This window comes from Schistocerca cancellata, chromosome 2 (assembly GCF_023864275.1).
Source record: "Schistocerca cancellata isolate TAMUIC-IGC-003103 chromosome 2, iqSchCanc2.1, whole genome shotgun sequence".
Lineage (NCBI taxonomy): Eukaryota > Metazoa > Arthropoda > Insecta > Orthoptera > Acrididae > Schistocerca > Schistocerca cancellata.
Genome location: NC_064627.1, coordinates 466,793,173 through 466,806,661, shown reverse-complemented (window position 1 = coordinate 466,806,661; position 13,489 = coordinate 466,793,173).

Genomic DNA, 13,489 nt, shown 5'->3' with positions numbered 1-13,489 from the left:
GACATTGCTGCTTAGCATTCTACCAACGTAGCTGATCAAGTGGTTCGGCAATATCTGCCATCTACTTTTATATATGCAAACACTGTGAAGTGCATGACAGAGGGTACATCCCACTTTACCAATTATTAGGATTGCTTCCCATTCCACATAGGTGTGGAAGGTAGGAAGAATGATTGTTTGAATGCCTTTTTGCTTGCTGTAATTATTCTGATCTTATCCTCACAACCCCTATGTGAGCAATACGTAGTGGGTTGTAATGTATTCGTAGGGTCACAATTTAAAGCCAGTTTCTAGAAATTTTGTTAGTAGACTTTCTTAGCATAGCTTACGTCTATCTTCCAGTCTGCCAGTTCAGTTTCTTCAGGATCTTGTGATGAAGCAAGGTGATATCTCTTTACTTTCTCTTTTTTTTTGCCATCTGCCTCTTTACATTCATTTTTTTCAGTTTTGACTAATTACCATTACCATACATGAGTATAATCTCCATTTTCATGAAAAAGAAAGGTTGGCCCTCTTTCTTAAGAAATATAGCACCAGATCTAATTTTGTGCTTAGTTTTGTGTATGCAATCAATTTCCTAATTTATTTTGAATATTCCTAGTTAATATGTTTTGTTATAGGGTGAAATCAGTAATTGTTTTGTGACTTGATAACTTATAAACAAATATAAGTTCTGCACTAATTATAAACATTTGGAAGAAGAATTACAAGGATTCTTTAAGTATTTCTTTGGCTCTATTCAAAAACATATTAGCAAAGCCAGCCCTTTTAATTCCGAAATAATTACCAGATTTGTCTAAAGCATTGTTAGCATAAATATATCTTAATTTCATTACTTAAACAAATAATTTGGCCTAACCTTTGTGATAGAAGGAACTGTTAAAGAAGAATTTTTTTATATTTTCAGTTAATTGAATGAGTGATGTTTTAATTGTAATTCCTGTATATTAAACATCAAACAATGTATAGTTTCAGTACCTATGATTGTGAGTATATATAAAGGCCCGATTTTTGGTCCCGAGTCAGTCAGTCTACAGCCGATTATCAGACGGGAAACCTGTATTGATTAGATCAACAACAATGCATCAACTTAACTGTGAAATAAGTGTAGCACAAATAGGCCATGTGTTAAAACAATGACAGTGCCTGTTCAAAGGTGTCACACATACCGTATTACTCTGCAAGAGCTGTGTGGTTAAGTTTTCACTGCTCATAGATGTTCAACGGTAAACTATTGTAGCAGTAGGCTGACATTTGCGTGCAAACTATGAGTGAGACTTATCAAAAGTTAACCAATAGTGAAATGGCCATATATTAGGTGGAATCCAAAATTTTTGGGACTGGTGCTGCCACCTGGAAAGTAGGATTAGTAGATCTTTGCACCACTAGGTGGTGAGAGCTGTATATCTGATGAGTCAGTGTGCGGAGTGGCATTCAGCTGGGAGGACTTGTTGCATGTCCACAGTGATTTCCGTAATACTCTGTGTGGTGATTTTACAATGGATCTGTGAACAGAACGTACCTTCATCAGACAGCATCTGATGATCCAACCTTCTTGTCATGGGTTATGAACGGTGACGAGAGCTGGATTTATGGTTATGACCCAGAGACAAAGCAACAATCATCCCAGTGGAAGAGCTCGGGCTCTCCCAAGACCCAAAAAAGTGAGACAGGTGAAGAGCATGATCATTGTTTTCTTTGATACCAAGGGAATTGTGCACAAAGAATTTGTCCCACCCAACCAAACAGTGAATTCCACATGCTACTGTGACGTATTGCAACGACTCCATGAAAACATGCAGCGACGACAGCCCGAACTTCGGTGTCAAGGAAACTTGCTGCATCACAACAACGCACCCTGTCACACGTCCTTGCCCACCAGAACCTTTCTGGCAAAAAAATAACATGGTGGCTGTACCAAACTCACCACACTTGCAGATTTGGCACCTTGCGACTTCGTGCTATTCCCAAAACTGAAACTCAAGCTAAAAGGCCGTCGGTTCGACACTCTAGAGAGGATTCAAGAACCATCGCTGGCAGTGATAAACACCCTCAAAGAACAGGACTTCCAGAAAACATTTGACCAGTGGCAGAAGCACTGTGACTGGTGTGTACGTGCAGATGGGAACTACATCGATGGTAATGGTGACCATTAGTCCAAAGGTAAGGTTTTCAACAGGTGGCAGCACCAGTCCCGAAAATATTGGATAGCACCTCGTAACTGTGTAATATTGTGGGGCTGTGAATAGTGAAAGAGAAGAACTGTGAAAAGCAACTGTCGGCTACATCATATACAATAGTCAGTGTTGAACTTGCACCCCCCCCCCCCCCCCATTTTTCAGCCAGTATAACAATGCAGTACGTCGACACTGAGGACTATCAACGAAGAATTAGAGCAGGTGAATGTCACAATCTCTGTGACACTCTCCCATTGATCAAACAAACCTGTGACCATTCTTCCTGCCTTTCTCAGCATATGTTCACTATCCCCTCTTACTCCTATTTGGTATGGGTCCCACGCTCCAGAAACAGTTACACGGATGATTTGTAAGCAATCTCTGTAGTAGACTGATTGCACTTCCCCAGTGTTCTATCAATATACCGAAGTCTTGCATCTGTCTTAGCATTTTTACCCATGACTGAGCCTATGTGATCATTCCATTTCATATCCCTACAAAGTGTTATATCCAGGTATTTGTATGAGTTGGCTGGTTCCAACTTGGGAGTCATTGATATAGGATACTATGTTTTTTTGCACAACTTTACATTTTTGAACACTCAAAAGAGGTTGCTAATATTTGCACCACTTTGAAATTTTATCAAGATCTGACTGAATATTTATGCAGCTTCTTTCAGACAGTCCATTATAGATAGTTCCATCATCTGCAAAAAGCCTGATTTTACTATTAATATTGTCTGCAAGGTCATTAATGTCCAACATGAATAGCATGGGTCCAACGCGTCCCTGGGGCACACTCAAAAGTTACTTCTACGTCTGACAATGATACTCCATCCAAGATAACGTGCTGTGTCCTCCCTACCTAAAGTCACAATCAAGTCACAAATTTCATTTGATACGCCATATGATCAAACTTTTGACAATAAGCATAGGTGTGATACTGAGTCAACTGCTTTTCAGAAATCAAGAAATACTGTGTCTATCTGCCTACCTTGATCCCAAGCTTTCAGTATGTCATGTGAGAAAAGTGCAGGTTGGATATTACATGATCGATGTTTTCATGGCATGGAGGAGGGCATTCTGTTTGAGCTCAGACTATGTTCTAAGATTCTGCAACAAATCTATGACAAGGGTATTGGGCAGTAGTTTTGTGGATCACTTCTACTACATTTCTTGTAGATGGACGTGACCTACACCTTTTTCCAAGAACTGGGCATGGTTTCTTGTTTGAAGGATCTACCATAGATTATAGTGAGAAGAGGGGATAATTCAGCTGCAAATTCAGTATAGAATCTGACAGGGATTCCACCGGGCACTGGAGCTGTGTTCAGTTTTAAGGATTTCACCTGTTTCTCAACACCACTGATACTAATAATTATTTCCATTCATCTTTTCAGTGGTATAAAGTGTTTACATTCTGGCAATTCTCCAGGGTTTTTCTTCGTAAAGGAAGATTTGAAAACAGAATTAAGCATTCCAGCTTTTGCTTTGGTAGCCTCAATTTCAGTTCCTGTCTCATTCACTAGGGACTGGGCACTAACTTTGATGCCACTTCAGGCAGGGGGTTACATTCATAGTCTCGGATGTTATTGAATTTAGCATATGGTAAAATTCAGAAGTAAATAAGAAATACCTTCCCCCCCCCCCCCCCCCCCCAAAAAAAAAAAAAGTCCTGCCCCGAGATACAGGCCTCCAAAGATGACACTGCAAACACCATTTTGAATGTGCAAATTTTGGAAAAAAATTTTAAAATGCTGTATATCTGTAATAGTTCTAGATATTTTGTTAGTTTTTTTTTATTTGAAAGATAATTGCTTTATGATTACAACAGTATCCTCTGTTTGGATATATCTGTCAGAGTTCTTTTACTGTCGCCTTTTGAAGTTTTTTGTAATTTACAGAATTTTTTGTTTTTTCAAAAATGCCAATCTAGAAAAGGTAGACTTTTTTCTGTTGATTAGTACCATGTAGTACTATATTTTGTTTAAAGGAGAACTCCCACTTTTAAGTTGGACAGGTTTTATTGTAAAAAATCATTTTTTTTAACTTTCAAGGGTAACGTATGTCTTCAGTGAAGTTGTTTCTTACTAATTTCTTTGTTACAATGTTTATTTCTATTGTCTTTGTTGCAGTTATTTCTTATCACATTCTTTGTTGCAATAATTTCTTTTTGCTTTTATTGTTGCAGATATTTCTTACATTTTGTTGAAGTTTCTTGTCGTGGACGTTCATTGTCGGTTTCTTTATTGTAGTTGTCCAGTGCTAATTTGTTTACTGAAGAGGCTTCTAAGAAATCTGAGACCATTCATTGAGTTCTGTGTTTTCATGAGGAATTTGCCAGTTGATATAGTTGCAGTGTGTTTCGGGAAAAGGACTGTTTGAAATGTCTTATGACTGGGGCCACAGGAGAGTGAAGTGTGCTGACTATTTACATATCCATAAAAGAGTGATATATAAGACAAACAAAAAAACAGACTTTGTTCACATTGGGAAAAAGTGTTCCCCATGAAGACTGTTTCAAAGTGAAGATGTTTCCAGTGATGACTTTTTTGTATCTGAACAAGGTGAAACCTCCCATGGTGCAGTTGATGCAGATTTTGCATCAATAGAGGAAGAATTAAATACCCTGAATCAGTCAACTACAGAGGTAGGTGTTAGTCCTGTTAAGAAACTGTGGCCAGTGAAGTTGAGTCATGAGCTCTATGCCTCAAGAAAGCACAGAGAAATTACTAAAGCTGTGGATGAATACACTACAGCAAAACTGACCACACCCTTCAAAGTAGAAATTACATCTTCAGAAGAAAATGAACCAAAGCACTGTTGCACCTCTTGCCAGGAATTTTTCACAAATAGCAATTCAGCTGTTGAATACTGTGCATCCTACAGTGAAAAGGTGCAAGTTTTAATTATTATTCCAGATACATTTTCAAAGAAAACAATTCTGAACCACGTTCCATCAGTATCGAAGTACGTGGTAGGCAAATCAAGAAATGTGGGGCGTGTAAAAGGAGTCTTTGGAAGACCAGATCCCTATTATGGTCATCCTGTAGAAGCAGCTCAAGTTCAGATAGTGCAGTCATTTATCTGGAAGATAAATGGGACTGTTCTCACCTGAGTGCCAACAAAAATGACACTATAACTGTAACAGTTGAACATCAAAAAGCTGTGAAAGTGAAGAGGTACATGACTCGCAATATTAAAGTAACTTTTGCAATTTATAAGAGCTACTATACAACTTCACACATTGGAAGAACAAAATTTCATGCACTACGACCTAAGTGGCCAGATCCACACCCACCTAGAGATGTCTGTTTATGTGTGTAATGCGCGAATTTTGTATTTTGTGTGGTAACTTTGAAGAACTTACTGGAGCATGTGACATGTGACACCTTGGTTGGGTGTGTGAAGTCATTAGTAGTCTGTGACATAAAGCAAGAGAATTGTTTGTTTCAAGAATGTGGTGACTGCCCTGGAAAGGGAGGACTGTCTTTACAGACACTTGGCCTGGAAGATGAAGCAGGTAACTCTGCAGAAATTACATGTGCGACATGGGAGAAAAATAAACTAATTAAGAAAACTGTTGCCTTTGACAGTTTCATTGATGAACTAGGTAAATGGTCAATGAAAGCAGTAACACACCAGCATCTGAAGAAATTTCAACAAAAAAGCATTGCAGAAGTGAAAGGGTGTGTATAGGCTGAAGAACATGTTTACTGCTTCACTGTGATTTTGCTGAGAACTGGTCTTTACTTCTCCCACAAGAAGTACAAGGGTATCATTGGAGTAATGACCAGATTTCAATTTTTACAGGGGTGACATATTTTCAAAACAAGTGTTGCAGTTATAAGTGATAACACAGGACATGACTCAGCACATGCTTTGGTAACTATGTGCAAAATTCTTCAACTGCAAACAGGGGTTGAGAAGATCATCATTATTTCTGATGGTGTACCTAGTCATTTTAAAAATTGTTACCAGCTGTTTGAATTGAGTAAGTCACTTGTGCCAACTGTCTGGGTATACAGTGCTACTGGTCATGGGAAGGGACCTTGTTATAGTGTAGGAGGCCTGCTGAAGTACCATGCTACAAAACGGTGCTACAAAACATAATCTTTCCAGACCAAATACAGCTGCGATTCAGAATGTTGAGGATTTTACGAGATTCATGAAATCTTACACATCCACAGCCCACGTTCTTTTGTCCAAAGATGATTCGAAGAATTCTGTGAGCAGGAAAAAGAAGAATGGTTCAAACAAAGCACTCCTGTGAAAGGAATTCAGAAGACACGCTTTTGGACTCAAAGTGATGAGCAAACTCATTAAAGAGCCAGAAGAAATTTTGTTCGTTCGGCCAACACCTCAGAAACAGCAGGATAATATTCAGATTCACAACCTGAGGACCAGCTGCCGGATATAGGTTTCCAGCTGAAGGACAGCAACAATGCCATCAGTGCTCACTTCTTGTTCACAATGCTTTGAAGATTGTAAGTGCTCTAGTTCCTATTGGTTCAACAAGAAGGCATCACTCCACATCAAAGGAAGGTACTGAAGCAGTGGAACACATTTTTAGTTCATTGCCTGGCTAATTTCAGTACAAAACAGAGTGCACAGAAGCTGTATAAATTGAAACTTTTAAGTCTTTGGACCTTCCACATACATTTTGGCACTATTTAAAATGCTTGAAAAATGTCTCTCTTACTCATCTTTCAAAACTAAAATTATGTTAAATAAGGCTAGGTTTTGATTTTTGTAAGCCTGCTATGTGATACTGTGGTAATAAAACAGGTTTTATGTATAGCAAAAATTTCAGCTGTTTATAAAACCTGTTCAACCTAAAAGTGGAAGCTCTCCTTTTCAGGGAATGTAGAACTACATGGTACTAACCAACAGAAAAAAATCAAAATTTTATGGATTGGAATTTTTGAAAAAAAGACTTTTTTCCATAAATTATAGAAAAGTTCAGAATGCTGTAGTAAATGATCTTTGACATAAGTCCAAATGGAGGATTTCTTTGTAGTCATAAAGGAATTATCTTTCAAATAAAAAACTATGTGTTCCTTACTTAGTCCTTCATTTTAACATATGCTAAAGTCAATAACATCTGAGACTATGATGTTAAGATGTTTTCCTATCCTGCCTGAATTGATATGGACTATGCCTGTACTGAATTTGCGGCTAAGTTAGCCCCTCTTCTCACTATAATCTGTGTAGATCCTTCTAACTAAAAACCATTTCCAGTTCTTAGAAAAAGGCACAGGTCACACCCATCTACAAGAAGTGATCCACAAAACTATCATCCAATATCCTTGTCACTGATTTGTTGCAGAATCTTAGGAGGTATCTCAAACAGAATGCCCTCCTCCACGCCATGAAAACATTAATCATGTGATACCCAACTTGCACTTTTCTTACATGACATACTGAAAGCTTGGGATCAAGACAACTAGGTAGATGCAGTGTTTCTTGCCCGTTTCTGAAAAGCATTTGACTCAGTACCACACCTACACTTATTGTGAAAAGTACAATCATATGGGACATCAAGTGAAATTTGTGGCTGGATGGAGAAATTTTGGGTAGGGAAGACACAGCATGTTACCTTATACGGAGAGTTATCATCAGATGTAGAAGTAACTTCAGGTGCGTCCCAGGGAAGCGCGTTGGGACCCTTGCTATTTATGTTGTATATTAATGACCTTGAAGACAATATTAATAGTAAAATAGGCTCTTTGCAGATGATGCAGTTATCTATAATGAAGTATTCAGTCTGATTTTGATTAGAGTTCAACATGGTGCAGAAATTGGCAGCTAACTCTAAATGTACCGAAATGTAAAATTTTGCACTTCACAAAAAAAAAAAAAAAAATCGATGAATCACTGTTGGAATCAGCCAACTCATACAATAACTGGGTGTAACGCTCTGTAGGGATGTGAAATGGAATGTTCACATAGGTTCAGTCATGGGTAAAGCAGGTGGTAGACTTCAGTTTATTGGTAGAATACTGGGGAAATGCAATCAGTTTCAATCAGTTTACAAAAGAAATTGCCTACAAATCACTTGTGTGACCTATCCTAGAATATTGCTATTGTATGTGGGACCCGTACCAGATAGGATTTAACAGGGATATTGATGTATACAAAGAAGGACAGCATGAATGTTCACAAGTCTGTTTCATCTGTTGGAGAGTGTCAGAGATACTGAAGGAATTGAAATAGCAGACACTTGCAAATAGACAGAAACAAAGTTTCAAGAACCAGCTTTAAATGATTACTCTAGCATACACTGCAACCTCCTACGTATAACTCATTTGTGAGGATAAGATTACAATAATTACTGCTTTCAAACAATCATTCTTCCCACACTCCGTTCGTGAATGTAACAGAAAGAAACCATAATAACTGGTATGATGGGACGTACCCTCTGTCATGCACCTCATAGTGGTTTGCAGAGTATAGATGTGCAAGTAGAAAATATATATCTTTCTGCTTGTTTTATTCTCAGAGAGGTCAGGTGTATTTTTTGCCATTAGATCTCATATATTTCCATCATGAGTGGGATTCTGAACTGTGTGTTCTAGTTAGTTTTCAGAGAAGGCATTTTGTAATGTTTCACAGGATACCTTATCATGCCCATCACTAAAAAAACTGGAATTTTCCAAATTGACTGTTGGATACCTAAGGTCTCCACCGATGTTTACAGTGTGATAGGGGAACTTACGTGCAAGTGAACTGAGGTTTTAAAGTTTTTGGTTACATCTGGAGATGACTCTGATGGAAGATTGAATGACCCAGTTATCATTTTAAAAAATGTTCCCCATTTAATATCAATAATAAGTAGTTTATCTAACCATGATGGCCATTTTTAAATGAAATATGCTGATGATAAGATCCTAAAAGGAAAATACTGTAAAATGAAATAACAACTCATGACAGTGTTGAAAGAAATCTTATGGGAAGAGATTCATGAAGTAAACTGTTGATAAAAAATAATTGTTTGGTAAACACTTCTCTGCAGTGCATGGAGTTTAAGCTTATTACCAACAGAATTGTAAAATATTTCAACCTGTTATGAAAAATGTAAAAAAATATCTTATGAACAAAAACATGTAACACTGGAAGACTGAAGCAGTCTCAAAGGAATCCCAGGAGACATGAAATGACTTAACAAGCATATCAAAATCACCCATATTAAGACATGGTTCTTTCATTACAACACACGACACATCCCTCAAAAAAGAGTGCTGACATTTAGAGGCAATAGAATTTGTGGTTCCTGAGAACACTCCCTAAAAATTATTGCAGAATATTTACTTGCAATAGATGTTACAGGCCTTGAGGACACTCGCTATATCTCTAATCTAACACCAAGTTACATCACCTTGTTCCCAAAAGTGGAAGATGCAGCTGAAATGACAAAATTTCACTGTAGTGCAAAGGCATGGCTGGTGGCAGGAGATGCTTGGAAAAAACAGTTCCTAAAGGTGAGGAGATACTTTAAGTACAGTAAGGACCCTCTGTACCTATTATTGGAATTAAAACCAACATTTAGAAATAACAGTCTTCCTCCTTCTATATAATAATACCTTCAATATCCTTGTCAGAATGCAATAACAGTCTTTCTCCTTCTACATAATAATTCCTTCAATATCCTTGCCAGAATGCAAGGCAGAGGACCTAGCCGAAATTGACCCACTCTGAGACCACAAAAATATGGACATTGTAGTTAAGTACTGTTCTTGTTGCATCTCATAGACATCTTTGGTTGCAATGTATCATGACAAAACTATTCCATCTGGTATGCAAGATATACATGAGACAGGCAAAATGTCCCCATATAAAGTAATAATCTCAACTGCAAAGAAGGCACATGTTGACAGGTGTGAATATTAGTGCACCACAGATTAATAAGTCATCATTACAAAATACTAATGAGAATTATTGTCACAACAATAGAAAGACAGGCAGAATCTGATCCGGGGAAAGAACAATTGCGTTCTAGAGAAATGTAGATATATATAGAAGGCAATACTGATCCTACAACTTGCCTTAGAAGATGTACTGAAAAAAGACAAACCTACATTTTTAGCATTTGTAGGCTTAGATAATGTTTTTGACAGTATTTCAAAATCTTAAAATTGCTGCAAAACAGCAACTGTGGAAATCTGAAGAAGTTGAAAAATCAGCCAACCAGTTGCAAACAAAGCTTTATTAGCCCTTGACCTAGCTTTCGATATTTGTAAAAATTTCTTCTTCAGAAAGAGTGGGCCTTCTCTTCTTTTTTTCCAACTGGTTGGCTGATTTTTCAGCTTTGACAGTGTTGGTTGGAATTATTAAAGCAAGAGAAAATACAAAAATTAAAGGTTTTTTACAGCGTGTACAGAAACCAAACTAGTTACAAAGGACATGGCAAGGAGGCAGTAATTGAGAAAGGAGTTAGACAGGGTTGTAACCTATCCCCAGTGTTATTCCATCTGTTTCTTAAGAAAGCTGGAAAGGGAATGAGACTGTAGTTCTGTTAGAGACTTCAAATGACTTGGACCAGCAGTTGAACAGCATGTTTAGTGTCTTGAAAAAGAGGTAGTAAAATGAAAGTTAACAAAAGTAAAACAACAGCAATGGAATGTAGATATATTAAATCAGTCGGTGCTGAGGAAATGCTCGCTGATAGTAACAGAAGTGTTTTGATTTTTGAGAAGAAAAATAAATGACAATGGAAGAAGTAGAGACAGTAGAAAATGTAGATGGGCTATAGCAAGTAAAGCTTTTCTGTAGAGAGAGGGAAAAAAGTAGAGAGAGCTACATCAAAACCATTTCAAACTGACAATTGCCGCTACAACAGGGACTCAATAAAAGATGCACCGTGTCTTGCAAAATGGTATGTTGGGGCTCCATAGTCACTGACAATGTGTTTATGCACAACTAGTGCTTATTTACAAATTATTTTAAGCTCATGCTGTTCCACTTCACTGGTTTGGAGAAAACTGGAACTCACATATAGTATTTTGGTCCATCAGGTCTTAACTGAGTAGTGATATACAGTGTGCAGCTTTGGTCGGTCTTCTCGTCGTGGTCTCTCTTCTGTGTGGTGAGAATTCTGAAACATTTGTCACTTCTCCTCATTGGCTGACAACATGTTTAAAATTTACATAAAATTTGCATTCTGTCCATCAGAGAGTCATAGCAGCAACACCAAATTAGTTTAAAATTCAGATGAGTAAGCTACATGATTTCAAAGGCTTTTCAGAGCCAAGCAATTTATGACATTTAGGGCCTGGCATGAAGACCACATTGGTTTTCACAAGATCAGTGATCGGGAAGTTCATTTAGGGTATCATGGATAAGACAGATATTCAAATTATTTGGATTACATACTAATATCCTGCTGCAAAGAGTTGTTAGATATAAAATAGTACTCTTGGAGACAATATATTATTTGTGATTGTTTGTCATTCTGATAGTGATGTTCAAATTGATAAAATGAGGTCACATATCTCATAATATTACATAAATGAGACAGAATGAAATAAAAAGTTAACACCATCAGAATACAATAGAAAAGAATGTGAAATAGAGGGAAAGTAGATTAAAAAAAAAGTTTGAATTTCTGATCAAGCTACAGTTAAAGATGGGAATTGTGAAAGGAAACTTTTCTGTGTAAAAAGAAAAGTTGAGAGTCATGTACAATTACGGATTTCAGATACAGGTTGCAAATGCAGATACGGCATGTCATAATGACATAGAAATAAGTCTGGAAAGAGGACTAAGAATATGGAAACTGGAAAACAATTAAAGAGAAATATGAGAACAAAAATCCCAAGGGAAAAAAATTCAAAACACAGCTGTAGTATGAAGGGCAGAGAAAGTATTGAATGATGTTGGAAGACTGGTGCAAAGAGGCCACATTGGGAAGTTTCACGTTACTCGGTTGACAGGAAGGAGAAATGGAAGTAGTGAGTATTTCTTAAGATATTACAGCTTGATTCACTGATTGGAAGAGAAACAAGAATGAATTAGTGCCAGATGATTAAAAAGTGGCAAGGAAAACATAAAGAACTCATAACTGTTGATAAGGACAGAACAATGGTACAGTATCATCTTGAAATTTAAATAATTCAGGAATAATTGCCCTTGTTAAAAAAAACTGGACTCTTATGATAATGACTGAATTCCAAAGCACACAATAAGTTAGCATGGAATTCTACAAAACAGCAAGAATGCAAAAGGGGTGGAGGCAAGGATGTAAAAAATTTGGAGAAAATGCACTTCGTTTATAATGGACACAGCCATTTTGTCATTAACATTACAACATGGTAAAAAGGCAATATGTAGACTGAATTCTGTATTAGAAAACACATGGTAGAGATGCTTCACCAAATTTTGCTCCGTGTGAAATTACTAATATAGACGCCATAAACTTTATTTACGAGGGACATTTATTTCTGTTACTGCCACAAAAAATAATATTCTGGGGAAATCCCATAATCATTAATGAAAGGTATCCACTGAAAATTAGACATGTTGAACACTGCATTCTAATTAGAGCCAAGCAGTTTCTTCATTCTTTTGTCAGTTGTTAGTAAGTAGTAGAACTTCTGAATATAACAACATAAAACTTGACTCACACAAAAGAGGTCTCATTATATGACTATACAAATATGTGACTACTAACCCAGTGATTTGAAGACATTCCCAGACAATGAAAATCATTCAAATCATCTTTACTGAACAGTTCCTTCAACTACATATAGGAATTTCTTAATGATATTGTTTGTTTCAGTTTAGTGGTTCAAATAAATATAAAGTTTAATGTAAACATACATACAAAGTACTCACGCAAATAACCAGCCATATATTCACTAAGTAAATGTGTTATTTTCCTAAATCTAATGACATGTTACACATTTTAATGAGTGTAGTTTATAGAACTTAATAACTAACACATCCTTAGTTATTTATGGCAAGTACTGTTATATTCCATCAATGAATTGGAGGTAATATATTCACAGGAATACAAATACAGCAAAATTTAAAATATATTTATTAATTCCTATAGAAGCCAAATACAGCATCAGAATAATGTTTACAGTTATGAACTGTAACGAATCAAGGTGGTTTTATTTGCATACTTCTATCATTAAGATTCTATCGCAGAGTCCTGTGAGGCACTGCATTTCAGGCACACACTAAAATTTACTCTTTGATGATATTTCTCGTTGTTACCATACAGCTATCCGAAGAAATTGCTATAGTTGTGCAGTAAAGCAAAGGCACGAATAATGTGCTTCAACTTCAACCCTCCTGATAAATACTTCT